We start from the raw sequence: 6000 nt of genomic DNA, 5'->3' as shown, positions 1-6000 counted from the left end.
CTTTGTTCACTGGTAATGTAAATTCCAGAGCAAATATAGAATAATCAATGCATAGTACGGTTATGGCTTGAGATATTTCCATTTGGCAGTTCGATACTTATTACATCCACAAATATAGCACTCTAGCAGCTGGATTAATCAGTTCAATGATTACTTAGATTTTATAGCAATTCTAGAATGACAAAGGACAGATACATTATCTCTCGAGATATTAACAATTGACAACATAGTACTGAGTGCAGCCATCCTCACAGTACTGGAGTCGTTCGACTACTTTGATCACTAATAATGTAAGTTCCAAAGCGATTCTGGAATTATCAATTTATATTACGGTTATATTTTGAGACATTTCCAATTGTCAGTACGGTACATAGTAAATCTACCAACAGAGCACTGTTGCCGATGGATTAATCTGTACACTGATCTTTTATATCCTACAGCATATCTTGAATGATAAAGACAGGTCCATTTTCCCTCGAGAAATTAAGAATGGACAGCAAAGTACTGAGTACCGCCATCAGCACAGTATTGTAGCCGTTGCACTGCTTTGTTCACTGATAGTATAAATTCCAAAGCTATTCTGGAATAATCAATGTATATCACGGTTATGGCTTGAGATATTTCCAATTGACAGTAGGGTACATTTTATTTCAAGGATTATAGCACTGTAGCCGTTGGTTTAGTCCGTTCAATGATGACTTAAATTCTATAACAATTCTAGAATGACAAAATACTGGTCCACTATACCTCGAGATGTTAGCAATTGACGAAACAGTGCTGAGTACAGCCATCATCACAGTACTTGAGCTGTTGGACTAATTTGTTAACTTATAATTTAAGTTTACCTTCAAATCTAGGATAATCAAAGTATAGTACGGATATGGATTGAGATATTTGCAGTTGTCAGTACGGTTCTCTGTACATCCACCATTAGAGCACAGTAGCCGTTGGATTGATCTGTTCAACGATGATTTGAATTCTGCAGCAGTTCTTGAAAAATTAATGTATATATGTAGGATCGGGGTGTGTGGATTGGCTAAAGTAACGTTGCTTTACTGCTTCTTAAAATACAATAAACTTATGCTTATATTATCGGCTACGAAACTAAAGACTCGCTACGGGTACGCTCGACTTTTACTTGTTAGACGCTATCTTGAAGACCGTGAAGGACTGTCCTCGCCCGCGCCCTTGCACCCTTATTTAAACCGTTCATTCTCCTCATTCATACCCGGACTTTCTTCCCCAGTCATGCTCCTTTCTCACGCAACCTCGGTGGGCCAGGCCCTTCAACCACTCTACACGCATCCTTAAACTTTCGTTCGACTCTACCATAAATAATCCTTGCAGTCGATCCTTACGCACATGGTCACTCTCATTCTAAGTCCAGACACCCTCGACATTCCCCAGAGCAACGCTTATTCCATTCCCACATACATTGGTTACGGTTAGAGGTATTTACAATTCCCAGTACGGTAGTTGGTACATTCAACAATAGAGCACTGCACCCGTTGGATTTATCTGGTCAGCGATGATTTGAGTTCAACAGGATTTCCAGAGTAATCAATGTATGCATCAGTTATGGCTAGAGATATTAATCGTTCCCAGTGCGGTTGTTCGGGCATCCACCTGTAGAGAAATGTAGCCGTTGGATTATTGTGTTCAGTGATGATTTAAATTCTATTGCAATTCTAGAATGGCAAACGACTGACCCATTATCGCTCGAGACATTAGCAATTGATGAAACACTACTGAGTCTTTAGCCGTTGGACTAATTTGGTCCCTTATAGTTTAAGTTTAACAGCTATTCTAGAATAATCAATGCATAGTACGATTATGGTTGCAGATATTTACAATTGACAGTACGGAATTTTGTACATCCATCAACGGTGCACGGTAGCAGTTGAATTAATCCGTTCAATGATGATGTAGATACTATAGCAATTCTAGAAAGACAAAGGACAGGTCCGTTATAGCTCGAGATACTAACAACTGGTGGCACAGTACTAAGTACAGCCATCATCTCCGTACTGCATTCGCGGTATTAATCTGTTCACTGCTGATTTAAATTCCTCAGTAGTTCTGGAATACTCAAGGTATACGTAAGTTATGGATAGAGATAATTACAATTCCCATTACGGTAGTTGGTGCATCCTCCAATATAGCACTGCAGCCGTTGGATTAATCTGTTTGGTGATGATTTATGTTCTATAGCAATTCTGGAATGACAAAGGATTGACCCATTATTGCTCGAGGTATTAGCAATTGACGAAACAGTACTGAGTACAGCCATCATCACAGTACCTTAACCGTTGGACTAATTTGTTCATTTATAGTTTAAGAATAACAGCAATTATAAAATATTCATTGCATATTACGGTTATGGCTACGGACATTTACAATCGACATTAAGCTACTTAGTACATCCATCAACGGATTACTGTAGCCGTTGGAATAATCTCTTCAATGGTGACCTAAACTCTATAGTAATTCTAGAATCATCATCGTATAGAACAAATATCCGTAGTGGTATTGACAAATGACAATGCAATACTGAGTGAAGACAACTACACAGTACAATAACCTTTGTATTATGCTATTCGATGATCATCTAAGTTCCACAGCAATTATAGAATTATCAATGGATACAGCAATTGTCGTAGGAGATATTAGCGTATGTCAATACATTACTGAGTATAGCCACCAATACAGCTGTGTAGCCGATTGATGAATCTGCTCACTGATGATAAAAATTCTCTAGCAATTCTAGAATGACAATAGCCAGATCCATTATCTCTCGAGATATTAACAGCTGACGACCCAGTACTGAGTACAGGCATTATCACTGTACTGTAGCCGTTGGATTAATTTGTTCACTGGTGATATAAATTCTATTGCAATTCTAGAATGGCAAAGGACTGACCCATTGTCGATCGAGATATTAACAATTGACAAAACAGTGCTGAGTACAGAATCCATCACAGTACTATAGTCGCTTGAATAATTTGTCCACTGATATTTTAAGCTCAACAGCGAATCTAGAATAACCAATGTATGGTACAGTCATGGCTAGAGATATTTCCATTTGAAAGTACGGTTCTCAATACATCTACCAATAGAGCGTTGTAACATGTGGATTATTCTGCTCAGTGATGATTTAAATTCCTTCGCAATTCTAGAATGTCAAAGGACTTACACATTATTGCTCGTAACAATAACAATTGACGAAACACTACTGAGTACATCAATGATCACAGTACTTTAACCGTCTAACTAATTTGTTCACTGATAAATTAATTTTAAGAGCTAATTCTAGAATAATCATTGTATCTTACGGTTATGGCTACAGAAATTTACAATTGGCATTACGGCACTTAGTACATCCTTTAACAGAGCACTGTAGCCGTAGAAAAAACCTGTTCATGATGATGTAGATTCGCTCAAATGTTGAACCACTCTATGATTCAAATTATTCTATATGGAAAGAAAAAGTAGAAGGAATTATACGATCAAAACGATTATGGAAGATAGTTATTGGGGTAAAACCATTGATAAAATCGTTCGAGGTAGAATTAAACTATGAAGACAAATTAAAAATTTGGACGAAAACGATTACGGTAATCATGCAGCTATGGCAATTATTATTAACACGATGTGTAAGGCGGAATTATTAAGATATAATAGAATAATAGGTTCTGAAAAATTATGGTTAACGATCAAGGAAGGTATGGCTCCGGACACGGAAGAATTAAAGATGCGATCTCGTAATGAACTATCGAATATCAAAATGTTTAAAGAATGGACCGTTGAAACGTTCTTGAATAGAGCAGAAGTTTTAAAAGACCAATGCATTCTACTGGGAAGGAATGTTGAAGTCTATGACTTTAAAATGTATGTATTACGAGGATTTCTACCAGAATATGACCCAAACGTGTCGGTACTAGAATCGTAGAGGAATATATCTGTTAATAAAATAAGATTTGCGTTAAAACCGGAAGAAATTAGAAGAGCAAATAGGAAAGAAGAAGAAACTAATAGAGAATACGAAACAGCGAGGAAAGTGAAAGAGAGAAATAGAACAGACGGTAACAGCTACAATTGCGGGATCAAAGGACACATGGCGCCTGATTGTAGTCGAAGTAAAAAATGTTTCAACTGTCAGGGATTCAATCACATAGCAGCATATTGTCGCGAAAGTAAGAAAAACGGAACACCATTGAGAAGATCGTGGGGGAAGTATGAGACAATACAGTGAAAGAGTAGATTCCTCGTTAAACACGCGTGAAGAAGCAGTAATGAGGATTAGTGAAATTTCAAAGAGAGACAAATTATACGAGGTGAGTGAGAAGAATGGAAATTAAATAAACGAATGTGAGGATAACAATTATCCTATATGGCTGTTGGAGTCCGGATCTGCAAGCCATATGACTAATAGCGAACTAATTTGAGATAATTTTGTGGAAGAAGAACGAAAAATTAGTATGGCAGAAAACGCAGGAAAGATGCGAATGAACCTCGAAGGGAATCGGAAGTGTCACATTCAAAGAAGCTTCTCCCAGTGATAATTTGAAATTAAAAAATGTATTGCACGTACCAGAGTTGAATTCCAATTTACTTTCGGTAGCGAATATAACTGACCGTGGCTACGATGTAAATTTCAATAAATATGGAGCAATTCTATACAACAAATTAGGTGGAATTCAGATGACCGCGGTAAGAGAACAAAACGCGTATTATGTGAGGACATCTATAAACCTTGAGAGGACTGAGGCAGTATTAACGGTAAATGAGGTATGACACAAACGATTAGGACATGCAAATAAAGAAATCGTAGAAGAAATGAAAAGGAGAAATCTGGCATTAGTGATTGATAGTTCTTGGGAAAAGGTATACGAGCCATATCTACAAGGAAAAGCATGTAAAGAGCCGCATCCGCGACATAATGCTGTATGGAGAAAATGTATTTTATAACTATGACATACGGATTTGATAGGTCCAGTCAAACCCTCGTCCTGTGGAAAGAAAAATTACATATTAAGTATCCTCGATGACTATTCGAGAATGATGTTTATGCAACTTCTGAGGGATAAAAGTGAAGCTGCTGAAGAATTAGAACGAATAATAAAGTTAAAGTAATATCAAACGGAACTGCGTTTGAAGAGGAATAGGCCAGACAAAGGTGGTGAATATTTAAGAAAGGAATTAAAAGGCTGGTTTGATTCAAATGGAATTGTTCACGAATTGAGTCCTCCTATGACACCTGAATGTAACAGAATTGCAGAAAGAGCGAACAGGACGATCATCGAAACAACCAGGACGATGTTGGTAGATTCAAAATTAATTCTTATTTTTTGGGTAGAAGCAGCGAATACAGCGGTAGACATTCGAAATCGGAATAAATCGCGGGAATATGGTAAAACATCATATGAGATTTGGTACAAAAAACAACCTAACATAAAGCAGGTGCCACTATTTGGATGTATAGAGTATTTAATATGTAAAGGAGAACGTATGACGTAATTTGAGGTAAAGACTTTAAAAGGAACATTTGTGGGATAAAACGAAAATAATTCATACCGGATATACATACCCGAAACAAAAAATATAAAGTGCGACTGTGACGTAAGGTTTGATGAAGAAAGAAACGGATCGGACCAGCTTCGGTACAAAGAAGGTAAAGGAGAAAATAATAAAAACCTAATTCCTGTTAATTTTGATGTAGAAAAAGATGAAGACGTTAACGAGGCTCCTCAAGAATAACTTGAAGGAGAAAGACAATTAAGAAATTTATTGAATGACGAGGAAAGTGCCAGTGACGAAGAAAGCAGAGATACAATAATTGAAATTGACAACGATGAAGCTACGAGGGTAGAGTAAAATAATGTTAATCAAGAAATAACTAATGAGCAAGTAAAACCGACAACTAGAAGAAAGGCTGGAAGACCGAAGAGTGTGACGAAGGAAGCAATTCAAGTAAAAAAGTATCTGAAAAAACGTGAACAA

This window comes from Eufriesea mexicana, unplaced genomic scaffold, assembly GCF_001483705.2.
Source record: "Eufriesea mexicana isolate 0111107269 unplaced genomic scaffold, ASM148370v2 scaffold4744748272, whole genome shotgun sequence".
NCBI classification, from domain to species: Eukaryota; Metazoa; Arthropoda; class Insecta; order Hymenoptera; family Apidae; genus Eufriesea; species Eufriesea mexicana.
The sequence above is the reverse complement of the archived record's forward strand: the minus strand, read 5'-3'. Positions refer to the sequence as shown.